This window comes from Meriones unguiculatus, chromosome 1 (genome assembly GCF_030254825.1).
Source record: "Meriones unguiculatus strain TT.TT164.6M chromosome 1, Bangor_MerUng_6.1, whole genome shotgun sequence".
NCBI lineage: Eukaryota > Metazoa > Chordata > Mammalia > Rodentia > Muridae > Meriones > Meriones unguiculatus.
Genome location: NC_083349.1, coordinates 79754674 through 79773106, shown reverse-complemented (window position 1 = coordinate 79773106; position 18433 = coordinate 79754674). Strand labels below are relative to the sequence as shown.

Below are 18433 nucleotides of genomic sequence, written 5' to 3'. Positions count from 1 at the left end.
ACAATTCTCAACTTCAAATGGAAAAACAGAAATCCCAGAATTGCCAAAATGATCCTGTACAACAAAAGATCGTCTGGAGGTATCTCCATCGCTGATCTCAACCTGTACTACAGAGCAATAGTAGTTAAAAGTACCTGATATTGGCATAGAAACAGCCCGATGGATACTTGATTTTTGACAAAGAAGCCAAAATCATACAATGGAAAAAAGATAGCATGTTCAGCAAATAGTGCTGGCCTCTACATGTCTACATGCAGAAAAATGCAAGTAGATCCATATTTACCACCCTGCACAAAACTAAAGTCCAAGTGGATCAAAGACCTCAACATAAAACCAAACCCACAGGAGGGGGCAAGATGGCAGCGCCGAGAGGACTCTCATTCTGATCAGCAGCACAGCAGGATCCACACAGTGACCAGCAATCAGAACTCCCAGCCATAAAACACAAGTGATTGTGTTTCCCAGGTGAGAGGATACCCCACGGTGGGGGATTCAATCAGCTTTTAACTCACCCGGCTAACCCGCAGAAAAGATCCCGGTTCTGCCAGGCGCTTGGTCGCCAGCCCAGAGCCACATGCCAGCGTGCTCTGGTCACTGTCCCAGACTGAACTGTGCGCACCACAACATCAGAGACTGCAATTTCCAGTCAAGAGATAACACCACAGTGCAGGAAACGATTGGAACCGACCTTAGGTCAGCCAGACATCTCCTGGAAAAGACTCGGGTTCCACGGGCACCCCAGGAGCCAGCCCAGAGCCAGAGCTGGGGACCCAGGCACTGGCACAGAGTCGCTGCCTCAGATAGAACTGTGGGCCCCAGGGCACCAGAGACTGAGTTTCACTATCGGGTGCAAACCCACAGGGAGGGAAACGGCTGGTCTGATCTCAGAGCACTCAGCTGATACCACCACCCCAAAAAGGTCTTGGGAAAAATTACCCTGTTTAGGCATGCCCAGGCTCCCAAAGGCCAGAAAGGCATACGCGTCTGTGCCTGCGGGTTCTACTTGCCATCCCAGACAGAACGGTGGTCTCCAAAGCAAAGACTGGGTGTCCCTGGCAGGAGGAAACCCCACAGTGGGGGGATCATCAGGTCTAACGCTCAGGACACCTAGCACCAAAAGACTTTCTGGATTCACGCAGACTCTAGGCTCTAGCCTTCTACTGCAGGCAGGAGCGCTGTGCTCACCCACCATTATTGAGTACCGATTGGGCACTGGGACACACAGCTGCATCCTCAGACCTACAAAAGCCAGAGAGCCATTACAGCAGCCCTCAGATACTGTGCCAAGGATCAACCAATTATCCCTAGCTAGACTGACAAAATTGTGGGAATCCCTGCTCCTTCAAGAGGGCTGCACCCAAAAATTACATCTTAAGAGGAACAGCTGCTGCTCACTAAATTCAGAGCAAGAAACCCAGCAGCAAGACAGCCATCACCAGGACCTCTCCTGATGAGAGGAGAGCCTTCCTGAATACCACAGTTACCATACAGGTCCATACACTTGAAGTGAACTGTGACAATTCCTGAGAAGCACCACTATTCAATTGACCATACCCCAAAAGCAGAGGAGAACTTTAGAACCCCGCCAAGTGGATTCTCCCCGCGCCAGGACTCAGCAGGCACCAGAAATTAACAGACAACACCTGAGACAGAGAGATGGGTAGAGGCCAGCGAAAAAGCACAACCAACAAAAGGCAAAACAACATGGCATCCCCAAAACCCAGTTATTGAGGGGCAAGTAGCCCTGGACACCCTAACATAAGTGAAATTCAAGAAGATGACCTTACATCTATGCTAATGAAGAGGTTAATGGAGGAAGTAAATAAAATGCATAAAGAATTAGGGGAAGATATAATAAAACAGATTATGGTCATCCGTAAAGAAATACAGGAAGATGCAGCCAAACAGTCTGTGTCACTGAAAGAAATAAAAGAAACAGAGGAACGTTCAAACAAACAGCTGAAGGAATTGAAGGAAAAACAGAAAAATACAGTCAGACAGGTGAAGGAAGTCAAGAAAACGGTTCAAGATTTGAAGATAGAATTGGAAGAATTAAAGAAAACACAAACGGAGGAAATCACGGAGAGGGAGAACCTAGGAAAGAAAACAGGAACTACAGAGGTAAGCATAACCAACAGACCACAAGAGATGGAAGAAAGGATCTCAGGTGTGGAAGATACAATGGAAGAAATTGATGTATCCGTCAAAGAAAATAATAAATCTAAAAATTTCATGACACAAACCATCCAAGAAATCCAAGACAACATAAAAACACAAAACCTAAGAATAATGGGAATAGAGGAAAAAGATTCCCTTCTCCAAGGCCCAGAAAATATTTTCAACAAAATCATTGAAGAAAATTTCCCCAACTTCAAGGAGAAGCCTATAAGAATACAAGAGGCCTACAGAACAACTAATAAATTACACCAGAAAAGAAAATCCTCCCATCACATAATAATCAAAACAGTAAGTATACAGAACAAAGAAAAAATACTAAAAGCTGCAAGGGAAAAAGGCCAAGTAACGTATAATGGCAAACCCATCAGAATCACACCTGACTTCTTAACAGAAACTATGAAAGCCAGAAGAGCCTGGACAGATACCATTCAGACCCTAAGAGAACACAAATGTCAGCCTAGGGTACCCAGCAAAACTCTCAGTCCTCATAGAAGGAGAAAACAAGATATTCAATGACAAAAACAAATTTCAACAATACCTACACACAAATCTAGCATTACAGAAGATACTAGAAGGAAAAATACAAGCCAAGAAAACTAACTACTTTTGAGAAATCATAGGAAATAAATAACCTCACTACAGCAAAACAAAAGTAGCCAAACATGCAAACACACTACCATGGCCAACATCAATATCAAACGATCTAACAGCCACTGGTCATTAATTTCCCTCAACATCAATGGACTCAATTCTCCAATAAAAAGACACAGACTAACAGAATGGATGCATAAACAAGACCCAACAATCTGTTGCACACAAGAAACACACTTAAATCACAAAGATAGACATTGCCTGAGAGTAAAGGGCTGGAAGACAGTTTTCCAAGCAAATGGACCCAAGAAGCAAGCAGGAGTAGCCATCCTAATATCTAATAAAGTAGATTTTCAACAAAATCAATCAAAAGAGAGAGAAGGACACTTCATACTCATCAAGGGAAAATTCCACCAGGAAGATATCACAATCCTGAACATCTATGCCCCAAATGCAAGGGCACCCACATTGGTAAAAGAAACTTTAATAAAACTTAAACTACACATAGACCCCCCCCACATTAATAGTGGGAGACTTCAACACCCCATTCTCAACAAAGACCAGGTCAACAAAACAGAAATTAAACAAAGAAACAATAACTCTGACAGAGGTCATGAATCAAATGGACCTCACAAACATCTACAGAACCTTTCACCCAAACTCAAAAGAATTTACCTTCTTCTCAGCACCTCATGGAACCTTCTCCAAAATGGACTAAAACTGGACCTTAATGACAAAAATAGCAAAAGGCCTACACACACATGGAAACTGAACAACTTGCTTCTAAATGACAGCTGGGTCAGAGAAGAAATAAAGAAAGAAATTAAAGCCTTCCTAGAATTCAATGAAAATGAAGGCACAACATACCCAAACTTATGGGACACAATGAAAGCAGTGCTAAGAGGAAAGTTCATAGCACTAAGTGCCTTCAAAAAGAAATTCGAAACTTCTCATGCAAGCAACATAATGGCTCACTTAGAAGCCCTAGAAAAAAAGAAGCAGACACACCAAAAAGGAGTAGATGGCTGGAAATAATCAAACTCAGGGCTGAAATCAATAAATTAGAAACAAATAAAACAATTCAAAGAATCAATGAAACCAAGAGCTGGTTCTTTGAGAAAATCAACAAGATAGACAAACCCTTAGCCAAATTAACTAAAAGGCAGAAAGAAACTATCCAAATCAACAAAATCAGAAACAAAAAGGGGGACATAACCACAGACACTGAAGAAATCCAAACAATAATTAGGTCTTACTTTCAAAGTCTATATGCCACAAAATTTGAAAATCTAAATGAAAAGGACAATTTTCTTGACTGATTGTACATGCCAAAGCTGAATCAAGACCAGGTAAACCAATTAAATAGTCCTATATCCCCTAAGGAAATAGAAGCTGTCATCAAAAGTCTACCATGCAAAAAAAGCCAGATGGTTTCAGTGCTGAATTCTACCAGATCTTCAAAGAAGAACTAACACCAATACTCTTCAAACTATTCCACAAGATAGAAACAGAAGGAACACTAACAAACTCATTCTATGAAGCCACAATCACCTTGGTACCTAAACCTCACAAAGACCCAACAAAGAAAGAGAATTTTAGACCAATCTCCCTCATGAACATTGATGCAAAAATAACAAAATATTTGCAAATGGAATCCAAGAACACATCAAAGACATCATCCACTATGACCAAGTAGGCTTCATCCCAGGCATGCAGGGGTGGTTCAACATACGGAAATCCATCAATGTGATCCACCACATAAACAAACTGAAAGAGAAAAACCACATGATCATCTCCTTAGATGCTGAAAAGGCATTTCACAAAATCCAACATCCATTCATGTTTAAAGTATTGGAGAGATCAGGGATACAAGGCACATACCTGAACATAGTAAAGGCGATATACAGCAAGCCTATTGCCAACATCAAACTCAATGGAGAGAAAGTTAAATCATTCCCACTGAAATCAGGGACAAGGCAAGGCTGTCCACTCTCTCCATATCTTTTCAACATTGTTCTTGAAGTCCTAGCTAGAGCAAGAAGACAATTGAAGGAGATCAAGGGGATACAAATTGGAAAGGAAGAAGTTAAATTATCACTATTTGCAGATGATATGATAGTTTACCTGAGTGACCCCAAAAACTCTACCAGGGAACTCCTACAGCTGATTAACACCTTCAGCAATGTGGCTGGATAGAAAATTAACTAAAAAAAATCAGTTTCCTTCCTGTATACAAAGGACAAAAGGGCCAAGAAAGAAATTAGGGAAACAACACCCTTCACAATAGCCACAAAGGACATAAAGTATCTTGGTGTGAACCTAACCAAGCAAGTCAAAGACTTGTATGAAAAAAATTTCCAGTCTCTGAAGAAAGAATTAGAAGAAGATATGAGAAGATGGAAAGATCTCTCATGCTCATGGCTTGGCAGGATTAACATAGTAAAAATGGCCATCTTACCAAAAGCAATCTACAGATTCAATGCAATTCCCATCCAATTACCAACACAATTCTTTACAGACCTTGAGAGAAAAATTCTCACCTTCATATGGAACAACAAGAAACCCAGAATTGCTAAAACAATTCTCTACAGTAAAAGATCTTCAGCAGGTATCTCCATCCCTGATCTCAAGGTGTACTATAGAGCAGCAATACTAAAAACTGCATGGTACTGGCATAGAAACAGACTGGTGGATCAGTGGAATCGAATAGAAGACCCTGACATAAATCCATACACTTATGGACACCTGATTTTTGACAAAGATGCAAAAGCCATTCAATGGAAAAAAGACAGCATATTCAACAAATGGTGCTGGTCTAACTGGAAGTCTACATGTAGAAAAATGAAAATAGATCCATACTTATCACCCTACACAAAACTAAAGTCCAAGTGGATCAAAGACCTCAACATAAAACTAGACACACTAAACCACTTAGAAGAAAAAGTGGGGAATACCCTTGAACTCATTGGCATAGGAGACAACTTCCTGAACAGAACACCAACAGCACAGGCTCTAAGAGTAACAATCAATAAATGGGACCTCATGAAACTGAAAAGCTTCTGTAAAGCAAAGGATACTGTCCTCAGAACAAAACAGCTGCCTATAGATTGGGAAAGAATCTTCACCAACCCTATATCTGACAGAGGGCTAATATCCAGTACATATAAAGAACTAAAGAAGTTAAACAGCAAAAAATCAAGTAATCCAATTAAAAAATGGGGCACAGAGCTAAACAGAGAATTCTCTGCAGAGGAATATCAATGGCAGAGAAACACTTAAAGAAATGCTCGACCTCATTAGCCATCAGGGAAATGCAAATCAAAACGACCCTAAGATTTCACCTTACACCCATCAGAATGGCTAAGATCAAAAACTCAAGAGACAACACATGCTGGAGAGGTTGTGGAGACAGGGGAACCCTCCTCCCCTGCTGGGAGGAATGTAAACTTGTACAACCACTCTGGAAAGCAATCTGGTGCTTTGTCCGACAACTAGGAATAGCGCTTAATCAAGTTCCAGCTATAGCACTCCTAGGCATATATCCAAAAGAGGCTCAAGTACACAATAAGGACATTTGCTCAACCATGTTTGTAGCAGCCTGATTTGTAATAGCTAGAAGCTGGAAACAGCCCAGATGCTCCTCAGTGGAGGAATGGATGCACAAATTGTGGTATATCTACACAATGGAATATTACTAAGCAATAAAAAAACAAGGAAATCATGAAATTTGCAGGTAAATGGTGGGATCTGGAAAATATCATCCTGAGTGAGCTATCCCAGAAGCAGAAAGATGCACATGGCATATACTCACTCATAGAAACATATAATATAGGACAAACCTACTAAAATATGTACACCTAAAGAAACTAATCAAGAAGGAGGACTCTCGCTAAAATGCTCAATTCCTATCCAGAAAGGCAAAGAGGCTGGGGATCAGAAGAAGGAGAAAAGAGGTTACAAGTCAGGAGCCTGACACAGAGGACCTCTGAAAAGCTCTGCCCTGCAGACTATCAATGTAGATACTGAGACTTATGGGCAACCTTTGGGCAGAGTGCAGGGAATCTTAGGAAAGAAGTGGGAAACAGTAAGATCTGGAGAGGACAGGAACTCCATAAGGAGAGCAACAGAACCGAAAAATCTGAGCACAGGGGTCTTTACTGAGAGTGCTATTCCAACCAAGGACTATGCATGGAGATAACCTAAGACCCCTGCACAGATGTAGCCCATGGCAGTTCAGTATCCAAGTGGGTTCCATTGTGATAGGAGCAGGGACTGTCTCTGACATGAACTGATTGGCCTGCTCTTTAATTACCTCCCCCTGAGGGGGAAGCAGCATTACCAGGCCACAGAAGAAGACAAGGCAGCCACTCATGATGAGACCTAATTGAATAGGATCAGAAGGAAGAAAAAGAAGACCTCCCCTATCAGTGGACTTGGGGAGGGGCATGCATGCAGAGGGTGGAGGAAGGGAGGGATTGGGACGGGAGGAGGGAGGGAACCACGGGGGGATACAAAGTGAGTAAAGTGTAATTAATAAAGAAAAATAAAATAAAATAAATGCTAAAAAAAACCAAACCCACTAAACCTGTTAGAAGAAAAAGTGGGGAATAGTGTTGAAGTCATTGGCGCAGGTTTTTCTTTTTTAAGTAGCAATTACATGTTAAGCAAAGAAAACCTTTATTACATTAAAACTGATTTTAAATTCCAAGAATCACTGACTTTCAGAACACTAAGGTTTTGTCCTGATAAGATAATAGTGCATTAGGAAAATCAAGATAGCATTACATGTAATGGAGGTAAAGCACCTTTAATTTTTAAGACATGAAATTTCAAAACCTATGCATAAACTGAAGAGATTGAACTCACTACATGCCTTTTTACTTTATTTCTGGAGTAATTTTGAGCTTCATGGTGTCCCAACATTGCTGAATTGATACTTGTTTGTCTTCTGTGAAAGATGTTTTCAGTGGTTGATAGTATGCGCTCTGTTTTCAAAACTACCAAGTCCAAAAAGATACAAATGGTCTCTTAGGAAACCCTGGGTGGCACTGAATTGCTTGTCTAAAGGGTAAGATGTGATGTGCTCAGTATTTCTCTGCTTCTCTTTTAGGATGTCTTTTCCTAGCTTACTCTTCTATGGAATATTTGCTTAGGAGATGGTGAGGTTTGCAAAGGAAAAGAGTTGTAGATCAGAGTCAGGGGCTGTTTCTGACTGAGCTTTTGCGTTGGTGCAGGTGTCATTTTTTTCTCCTCAAATTTTAGCTGTTCTCATCAGTTATTGATGATCTTCACTGAGAAATAGAGCCTACAAATATTGGCAAAAGAATTCCTATGTTCCTAAATAGAAAAGATAAGTACCAGTCATAAGCTCATGACCAAAGATGTTTTTGTCTATCTTGCATGTATGTATGCCTGTCTGTATGTATGTATATTTATATGTCTACTTGGCTGTCTGTATTTCTGTCTGTCTATCCAAACAATCCTCTGTCTCCAAACTAAAACCACGATTCAGGCTGACTCTTCAAGTTAAAATTCATTAATGTGATGTATAGTCAGACATCCTAGTCACCTCTCTGATGTCACTTTTGATAGAAACCAACAGAGAGATGTTTTGGCCAATGCATTTATAATTTGTCTTCCTTGCAGAGCTCTCTTTGCAATTGTGTGTCCCATTAAAGACTCTGTTAACCTATTGACATCTACTTTGATTGATGGTTACTGATGTCTTGTTAACATTTCTCCCACTGTTCAATTCACAGAGCAATGCTAAGACAACCTTCTTCTTGAAGAATTTAAAAAAGTACCTCTTCAGGTAAGAAGACCTACTTCAAAGGTAGGATCTGGGTTTTACAATATTTAAGTTTATAAAGGGAATTATACCATAAAATATGTGATTGTTCAGCATTAGCATCATGTTTGATACTCTTCATCGGAGGGTGTGATAAAAGGCAGGAAGGAAAAATACAAATGCAGAGACATTTATCATTTTACTTGTCAAAGAGGGTAAATTAAATATACAGAGAAGAAAGCCAGCCTTGCTATCTATTCATTGTGTGGAAGTAGTGTTTGTGCTTTTACTCAATCATTTTTCATTAAGCACAAAAAAAGCACTGTTGGTAGAAAAATTCCATAAAGGGACTAAAAGTTTAAAATTATAATATGCTATTAATAAGAAAATTATTCCTACTGGATGTGACCGTATATCAAAACCTTGAAAATACTGCATCCTGTTTTTCTTGTATCTCCGAATAATGAAAAGATTAGCCCTGGATGTTTAAATATTACTTCAAAATGTATTTTCTGTCTGGCAAATCCTTTCTCTTTGTTTCCCACTCTTCCCACTGCCTATCCTACTCCATTTGTGTCATGTAGGATTATCAACACCAGAACAGACCCTGCTGGGCCTGTGTTGCCTTCTGACAGGCCATCTATTGTAGTACTGCACTGGAGAAAGATATCTTAAATGGAAATCTGGAACTTAGTTCAGAGAACTAGATCTTAACAAGAGCTCTCTTAAGGAATTATAAGGCCCCATTGTTCAAATAACCGGTTTTGTATTTCATAGGTTTTATTAAACAACTGAATTCTCATAGATTTTAATTAAGAAAAGAAGATTGCATGCAAGATTTTGAGGTACTAAAATTCTTACAGCATGTTTTGTCCATTGTTCTTGAGAAGAGTTGATCTAGTGAGATGTCATTTTGTAACTGAGAGGAAATGATTCATGTGTCCAGCTGATTTTGCTGTCATTGTGTTGTCTGGAAACTGATTTCATATGATAGATTCTTATGCTATTCTAAAATACCATCAGAAATCCCTCAAATCAGTGGCCTAGAAATGAGTATTGCCTTTTATAGATAGTTTGTGGCATGTTTGCTCTGAAGGGCAGAAAGACAGCAAAGACACGTGCTTACCTTTAGGTTGTAGTTGCTAGTGACAGGGGATATACCAGAAGGAAGGGTGAGCCAAGAGATTGAGGGTCACTTAAGGTTGTACTTGAAGAACACAGTGATTGGGTATAACCCGAGTGCTTTCCTATTTAGCAGGATGTTGTAAGATGGCTCTAAGGGAGTTTTCCTGTCAGGATATAGTACTTTCTCTTTCTTGCTATTCAAAAAGATAGTTGGCTTTTTAAAATCTCTTGTCATCTAGAGAAGGAAGTGAAAGGCTGAATTGCACCTTTTTCAATGCATACTTGCTGATCTGTTTGGCTATCCTTTTAAGTGAAAAATGAGAACTTTCACTTGGCAGGGTGTTAGAGCTGATGAAATATCTCATTTTTGTCTTTGTGAATAGACTCATCTGGCCAAAACAGAACACTGAGAATCTTCCCAATTTTGTCCCTTGCCTCACAAAGACACGCTGAAATGTCCCCAAATTCTAAAGCATGCTTGTGTTCAGAGTGTCCCCAGGCTATTCAGCCCTTGCCTCTGACATTACACTAAGAAAGTTGTGAGGGCAGGCATTATAGCAGCTTAGTTTTCAGTTGAAATTCCCAGAACTATTAATGTGTTGTGGTGTCTGAAAGATGTAAGATGCCAGAATTGTGCACTGTTTGGGAAGCTGACATACCTCGCAGGTCCTTCTCTTTGTGTCTCTTCATGTCCCATGTTGAATATAAAACACATTTATCATTTACCCTAATGTGTTCCACGAAGATACACTTTCTTTTATTTGAAAGCAAAGCTCAAATGGTGGAATTTCTTTACTCTTCCAGGGTGAGGAGCAGGGACATCCCCGCAATCCCACTCTTAAATTGGTTCCCACCATCGCTATATTACTGCATCAGAAGAAGAATCCATGAATCTTAGAGAATATTCACACTTAGAAGGCTTTGAAAAAAGAAAAAGAAACATGCTATTAGAATTGTTTGTTGATGATTTAAAAAGTGTTTCTTCACTTGGACTTGTGAGGCTCAGTTATTTATTGATTATAGGAGAATGGTGATCATATTCTCAATAGGTATTAAAACTGACAAGATGATCTGATTTTATAACTCAGCTGACTTGTAAATAGAAACAAATATTTTAATGGAAAGCCTAAACAGAAGCATAAGTTTAATACTATCTTTATAAAGCTGAGAAGTTTATCTCATGTTATTAGATACCAGTCAAAAGCCAGGAGTCATAAAGTATAAACAGGAAGAAAATGTGCTTCCAAAGACTGGAGATGAAAAGCTCATAAGTAAATAAGTTACTCTTAGAATCCTAGAATTTACAAAAAACCAAGACGGGTCTAAATCTCTTTATTATATTTTACCAGTTAAGTTTACTTGATATTTAGTCATGTAGAAAACCATTATACCCTTTCCTTGTGGTTGCTAAGTTCTCTCTTTACCCAGATGTATAAAGAGGGCAAAATCCAGATGCGAAGTGACAACATCTTTTAGGCATTGACATATGCGTTCTCCCTCTATGGTGGTCACAGTGAGCTTCTCTCAGATGAGCGCCTCACCACATACTCAGCATTTCTTGGAAGCCCAATGACTGCAATGAATAATATCTGTTCTTTCATCCTGTGTATTGCCCATCTTTTCTTGACACTTTCTACAATAAATGAATACATATTATATACACATATATACATAGATTATTTTTTATTATTTCTTTGAGAATTTTTATAATGTATTTTGATCATAATCACTCCTCCCCTTATCTCAGATCAACTCTCACTTCCTCCTCTCCTCCTGACTGTGTCCTTTTTTAAAAGAATAACCCACAGTCTTATTTGTGCTTCCCATATGCTCCAGGGCATTAGGCCATCCACTAGAGCATAGTTGACCTAGCAGAGGCCATACCTTTAAACAAAACTGAGTCTGCTGCCTCCAGAATACTTTACCTATCAATACCTTCTTGGATAGGGGTGGTATTCATGAGCTCCTTTCCCTTCCATGCTGGAATGTTGGCTGACTTGATGCTGTAGCAGGCAACCATAACTGCTATTGAGTTCATGAATATAACAGTCATTTCATGTCCAGAAGACACAGTTTTGCTCTGGTTTTCTCTGACCTCTGGCTCTTATAATTTCTCTCCTCTTGTGGTCTCTAAGTCTTAGGGGAAAAAGAGGAAGATATATATATATATATTCTCTTACTGTCTATCCTTTGAAAAATTGTGAGTTGCTGAGTTAATCATGTTCATTGCACTGAGACAGTTCTCTGCATATGGTCTAAGAGCACTACTCTATAGATACAGTGATACGAATTTAGAGAGTGTTTATTTAGCAAAATAATCTTATTCCTATTATTTTTATTCTTATTATTTTGACACCAGATTTACAGTACCAGGCATGTATTTCCTCATGTGAAGTAGCCCTTACATACCATTAGAAGGCTATTGGTTACTCCCATGGCAATTATGCTACTATTGTACCAGTGACCATGTGTTTGTTGCCACACAGATTGTTACTTTAAATCACAGAGAAACACTAGGGAAGAATACTGATTTTTCTCCCTAGCAGCTACATAGCACATTTTAGTATAATGAAAGCTACCCATAGGGAAGGAAGGTCCTTGAACAGTCCAACTAATTTTTCATGTCTTGTGACCAAAGTGTGTGCTGTCTTCAGCAATAGGGTCAATAGTAAGTTGTAGTGGCCAAGAGCAATGCCAACAGTTTGTGCTGTTTTAGAGTATCTTGGGAAAATCCTGAGCAAAAAGTAGAGGGGAGGTATCTCACACCTGGCATTGGGCTCTCTAGTTGATAACTTAAGGCTTCTAGGAGGAGGATTATCTCTTATGTAGGGAATTCCAGTTAAACTTTTTAAAAGTTTTACCATTTATTTTATGTGTATTAATGTTTTTCTTGCACACACATGTCTGTGCCACATGCATGCTTGGTGACCCGGAGGTAAGAAGAGTCTGTCAGGTCCCCTGGGACTGGAATTGCAGTTGCTTCTGCTTGTGAATTCTGGGATGTGGACCCAAGTCCTCTGCAAGGACAAGTGCACTTGGCCACTGAGCCATCTTCCTAACCCCATCCAACGAAGTTTTTTTGTAAGAATATTTTTAGGAATCTTATAAATAGTAATTTCCATGTGGCCTTTTAAAATATCATTAGTTATTCATTTCCCAAACCCCTCCTTGCCCTATTCTATCATTCCTCTCCTCACACCTGCCTCCCCATATTTCTTTTGTTCATTTCTCTGTGAAATCTAAGCAGTGCCACATGTCTTGAAGTTATACAGAATTCTATTAAATTTCATGCACATTACTTTTATAGGGAGGTTGAATTCTAACATATTTTCTGAGACTTACCTCTGGAATGGCATCAGTGATTAAGATGCCTTTATTATTTGCATCTCTTCTGCCCCTGCCTCCTGTCTTCATGATTATTATGGGACTAACCATTTTTTTTCTCTACACAACCTGCTCTACTGCTCTTCCATTACTTCTACCTGATATGTCCTGTAACCATTTCTGAAAGCTCAGAAAGTACATTTAGAAAGTGTCTCTAAAACAAGGAAATCATGAAATTTGCAGGCAAATGGTGGGTTAGAAAAATATTCTGAGTGAGGTATCCTAGAAGGAGAAAGACACTCATTTATATATACTCATTTATAAGAGGGTACTAGACCTATAAGATAGGATAAACATACTGAAATCTGTACACCTAAAGATAATAAACAAGAAAGAGGACCCTGGGTAAGATGATCAACCCTCACTTAGAAAGACAAATGGGATGGACATTGGATGTAGGAGAAAACAAATAACAGGACAGGAGCCTACCGCAGAGGGCCTCTGAAAGTCTCTACTTAGCAGAGTATTAAAGCAAATACTGAGACATAATCAAACCTTCGACAGAGTACAGGGAATCATATGAAAGAAGGGGGAGTTAATATGACCTGGAGAGGACAGGAGCTCCATAAGGACCAAATATATCTAGGCACAGGGGTCTTTTATGAGACTGTATCTCCAACCAAGGACCATGTATGGATATAAACTAGAACCCCTGTTCTGATGTAGCCCATGGTAGCTCAGTATCCAAGTGTGTACCCTAGTAAGGGGAACAGGGACTATTTCTGACATGAACTCAATGGCTGGCTCTTTGCCCCCTCCCCCAACCTGAGGGAGGAGCAGCCCTGCTAGGCCACAGAGGAGGACTTTGCAGCCAGGCCTGAAGATACCTGATAAGCTAGGGTCAAATGAAAGGAGAGGACGTCCTCCCCTATCAGTGGACTTGGAAAGGGGCAGGAAGGAGATGAGGTTGGGATTGGCAGGGAAAGAGGGAGTGGGATACAGCAGGGATACAAAGTTAACAAACTGTAATTAATATAAAAATAAAAATTTAATTAAAAAATAAAAATTAAAAAAATCTAAAGAAAGAAAGTGTCTCAAGAAAGACATTAACAGCTGGTCATGGTGGCACACGCCTATAATCCCAGCATTCAGGGAGGCAGAGGCAGGTGATCTCTGTGAGTTCAAGGCCAACATGGTCTACAAAGCGAGTACGGGACAGCCAAGACTACACAGAGAAGCCCTGTCTCAAAAACAAAACAAAAAACAAGACACTAACATTTGTCTTGGGAGCTAGCTGGGCGTGCTCATGCAATGTAACAGAAGGAGGAAAAAGATGAAATCATGGTTTTGTAGCAGTAGCAGTTACTGTTAGTATTCAGTGAGGAATCCTGCAACTTGCATGATTCTGCCTCTCTTCTGCCATCCTGCCTCTCTTCCCACTGTAGTTTAGTAGGGAAAATAATGTGCTTTGAAATTGAGAAGAGACAATTGCGTGACTGTCTCCAGTAGCAGAAATGTCCAGCAGCTTAGCTTTTGAACATCACACGGCTGATGGAGCGACCTTTGCCAAGAACGCATGGTGGACAACAAATGGATCAGATTTGTTTGTCCTGCTAAGCTTCTGGCTTACAGCTTTTAAGTGTTTTCTGGGGTTACCCAAATTGGAGCAGATGATAAACTAAGGCTACCTTAGTCTGTCATTCTTTGCAGGATACTTTAGTGACCTGCAAGAGATTATAATGACCACAAAAGTATACCATACTGATGGAAACCACCTTCCTGTGGCTCTTATTCTCAGCAAATGAAAGATTTATTAAAATAATTTAGCCTATACAAAAAATTTTGTTCCAAGTTGTAAAAATAAATGGTACCCTTTATTCCTGCACCACAAACCATCTTTCAGTGAACTTTAATAATTGTGATATATGAGATACCTGGCAGGGATGCTTCAAGCCTCCTGTGTTCAAATCCATGTGTACTAGAAGCACAGAAACACTTATGCCTACATGCTGTGAGGGTGTTATCATGCCCCTCCCTTTCAGCATTTGGACATTTCATCCCTGGCTGCTTTTGGAGGATTTTGAATCCTGACAGGAGGGTTATCTCAGAAACTACCCAGGAGGAAAATGAAGCCCAGTGTGGAGCATGAGACCAGGCCTAGGTCCCTGCTGGTAATACAGTATGCTGCTGTCACAACTGACTGCATACACAAATAGATGCTTTCCCCCTCCCATTCATTATGTTTATCTTTGCTTGATTTTGTTTTATTTCATCTTTTGTGACAGCATTAATTTTGTAAGGCAAAGAAAAAATATTTCTTGGATGGATTTAAGTTTTCATATCTGCAGAAGATGGTCCTACAGTTTTTGTCAAACTTAGCCATTCTGTAAAGATTCTTTGTTTCTGGTTGACTGTTGTGGCAAGCAAGTCCATAAACTCCTGGAAACACAGGAGAGAATGTGTTCTATTGAGAGAGAAGAGTAGGATATGGTGCATAGAGTCGATGTTGAGAAGGGTTTTGTTTTCTGCAGCAGGGTGGAAATTCACATTCAGATTGGCGCTCTGTGTTATTTAGCATGCTACAGTTAAACAAAGGGGCATGCCAGCCTTCATAGCCATGTTGATTAATGCATGCCCTGAATGTGTTGATTAATGTGTTCCTAGGATGCCTTCTTAAGCCACCACTGCAGCTGAGGTGTATCCAATGTGCCTCCTCACCAGCTGCTGCCTCACGCATGTGGGCTCATTTGCACATGAGGCTTCTGTGTGCTTTTATCTCACCAGCGCTTTCATAAACCTCAAATCCAGCAGGGATTTTTGTTAGTATGTTTGTCTTTTGCAATATTTTCCTCTTATGAGTGTGTTCTTCATTCTGGTCTGGTATGTAATCTGTAAACTTTTAAGATCATAGGGAGCTCTCCCAGTCATCAAACTCCTGGTGGCATTTACCTGCCTTTTGGATATTCCTGCCCTGAATTTTTTTCAAGCTTTTTATGCAGAGAAAAATGTTGGAAATAGTCATAGGCAAAAAATCAAGAAATGACCAAGTAAACTAAACAAACTCTGATTTATCTTTTTACAAGCTATTAGTTGGGAAAAACCATATCCACATGAGTATTTTGGAAACATTGTGAGGCAATGTGGATATGGTTTTACTTGGTCATTTCTGTCTCATTCCTTAAGAGATAAGAATGTTATTGCTGCTTTAAATACTTACCGATCATTTAACAAAGGTGCTAAAAGAATCAAAGCACCATGTCTGAAAATGGATGAAAGAGGAAAAGGGCATCAAAGAAATGGCTCAGTTTTCTGGTTATTTTAACAGAGGAACTCACCCATGCTACTCAGAAAGACTGTTGTAGCACTGTGTAAAGCAATACAAATGTACCCTGTATATGAGTGAATTTGTGTGCAGTATTACTGTCTGAAACCGTTATCAAGAAGCAACAGGCACCAGTGTGTCCTTCATTAGGTCTTGGCATTAATGGTGAAGAATGGCATTTGGTACTTTGGAGGTTAAGAGGAGACATTATTCCATTTAGAAACATCAGTGCAAACCCATATAAATGTCTATTTTGGAAGTTCATAGAGAACACAACTTGTGTTATTTGATAACATTCATTTAAAATTCACTATTTTAAAATATTGCATCATGTTCATTTGCTGTCTCACAAGAATACTTAAGGACATGGGAGGGAAAATAAGTGTTGACTTGTTCCTATGGTATTTTCTTGCCGTGCTGCTTAATTTTATGTCCACTTGACACAAGCTAGAGTCAACTGAGAAACCCCAATTGAGAAAATGCCTTCATAAGTTTGGGCTGTGGTCAAGCCTGGAGGAATGTCTTTATTTTTTTAATTTGTGATTAATGTGAGAGGGCTCAGCCCACTGTGCGTGGTGCCACCCCTGGGATGATGGTCCTGTCATCTATAAGAAAGCAGGCTGAACAAACCAGTAACTAGTGCTTGCCCTGGCTTCTGCATTAGCTTGTAGCTCCAGGTCCCTGACATGTTTGCATTCCTGTCCAAACTTCCTTCAGTGATGGATTAAGATATGGAAGTATAAGCCAAATAATTTTTTTCTTCCCCAACTTACTTTGGCTGTGTTGTTTCAAGACAGCAAAAAAAGCCCTATCTATGACACATTAGCCTATCTCTGAAACTCAAGGTGTAAAAAATATATGCTTCAGTCATAGCAATACAGTTAACCTGGAGGACATCTGATAAAAGTAACCATGAGTTTCAGAAAGCCTTCACTAGGCGAAGTGTTTAAAAGAGAGTACATCAGTATAGGAGTCCCAGGGTGCTCACACTGTGATCAGACATGCATCTTCTTGGTTTGTTCAAATTCCACAGGAGCTGATGGGCTTAGACAAAGAGAGGCAGTGAACAGCATTAATCCGTTTTTCTGCCAAGCTTTTGCTACTGTACAGAACAAAAGGCCTGCTGACAGAACTGTTGATTTAGGGAAGGGACAGCCACAGGGTCATATTATGAAAGGAGAGAACAAAAAGCACCAGACTGTCCAGCCTTAAAAAGCACAGAAAAAGAGTTTCAAGAAATTTCTAATTTTTTTTATTTATTTAGTCAAAAAGCACAGAGAAGATAAAAGCAAATGTATTTTCCTAAACAGCTTTGTTCACTGGGGCAAAAATGGAGAATAAAATTGACAAATATAACCAGACAAAACTACCACATTTAAATGATTGCAATGACCTGAAAAATAAAACTAAGTCCAAGTATCCTGTAAAACATTTCTTCATTATGTAATATTTCATTTCCTCTTTTCAAAAGAATACAGTTAGTACTATGAATTAATACAAAGCAGCTTTCAGTTCATTTGGCAAAATAATAAACTATTCAGTTGTTACACATCCTGGAGGATGTGAGAATTTTGCTATATTGTGGGAAATGTAAATATATCCCAGCCCTTTGACCCACTCTGAGCACCTAGTTCATGATTTGTAAATAGCTGTTAAACTTAAATGCATAGTTGCTATCTACCTCAACCAGAAGTTCCTCCTATGCAAAACTTTCCCCCAATTTCCTTTCTGAATTTTCTCATTTGCTCTGGATGGTTGGCTACAAAGGACAACTTCATGACAAATTGATAAACATTTTTATTTTCCTGAGCACAAACCTTGGGATGCAAGAATTTTCCTTCCTTGGATCAATCCCCAGGCTCAGTGAGTGAGTATATTTCAAATCACTACATTATGATGTACTTGTTAATTCTATTCAACTGTTTTAGTTACTACAGTGCCGTTGCTTTTTACCAATAAAGGAATTCAATACTTAGGATAACCCTCACTAGGAAGACTAAATAACCAAACCCAGACTTTTTACAAAGTTGGTTTCCTTCGGCTGGGAATCAAATGGTTTTGCTCACAAATAGCTTGTTCAATAACCAATGAATGTGGAACAACCA

At 39.5% G+C, this 18433-nt stretch overlaps 1 protein-coding gene across 39 annotated transcripts in view; it reads left to right on the top strand.

The window, feature by feature from the left end:
• Window positions 1-18433, top strand: part of Nrcam (neuronal cell adhesion molecule) — a 509489-nt gene that overhangs the window by 273666 nt on the left and 217390 nt on the right. For 37 of the 39 annotated variants that reach the window (XR_009594569.1, XM_060392024.1, XM_060392124.1 and 34 more), the window contains one exon: window positions 8529-8581. The gene's annotated coding sequence lies outside the window, so the exon portion shown is untranslated. Of the gene's footprint in view, window positions 1-8528; window positions 8603-18433 lie in introns of all 39 variants that reach the window. The other 2 variants (XM_060391970.1, XM_060391982.1) reach the window with 1 other exon arrangement.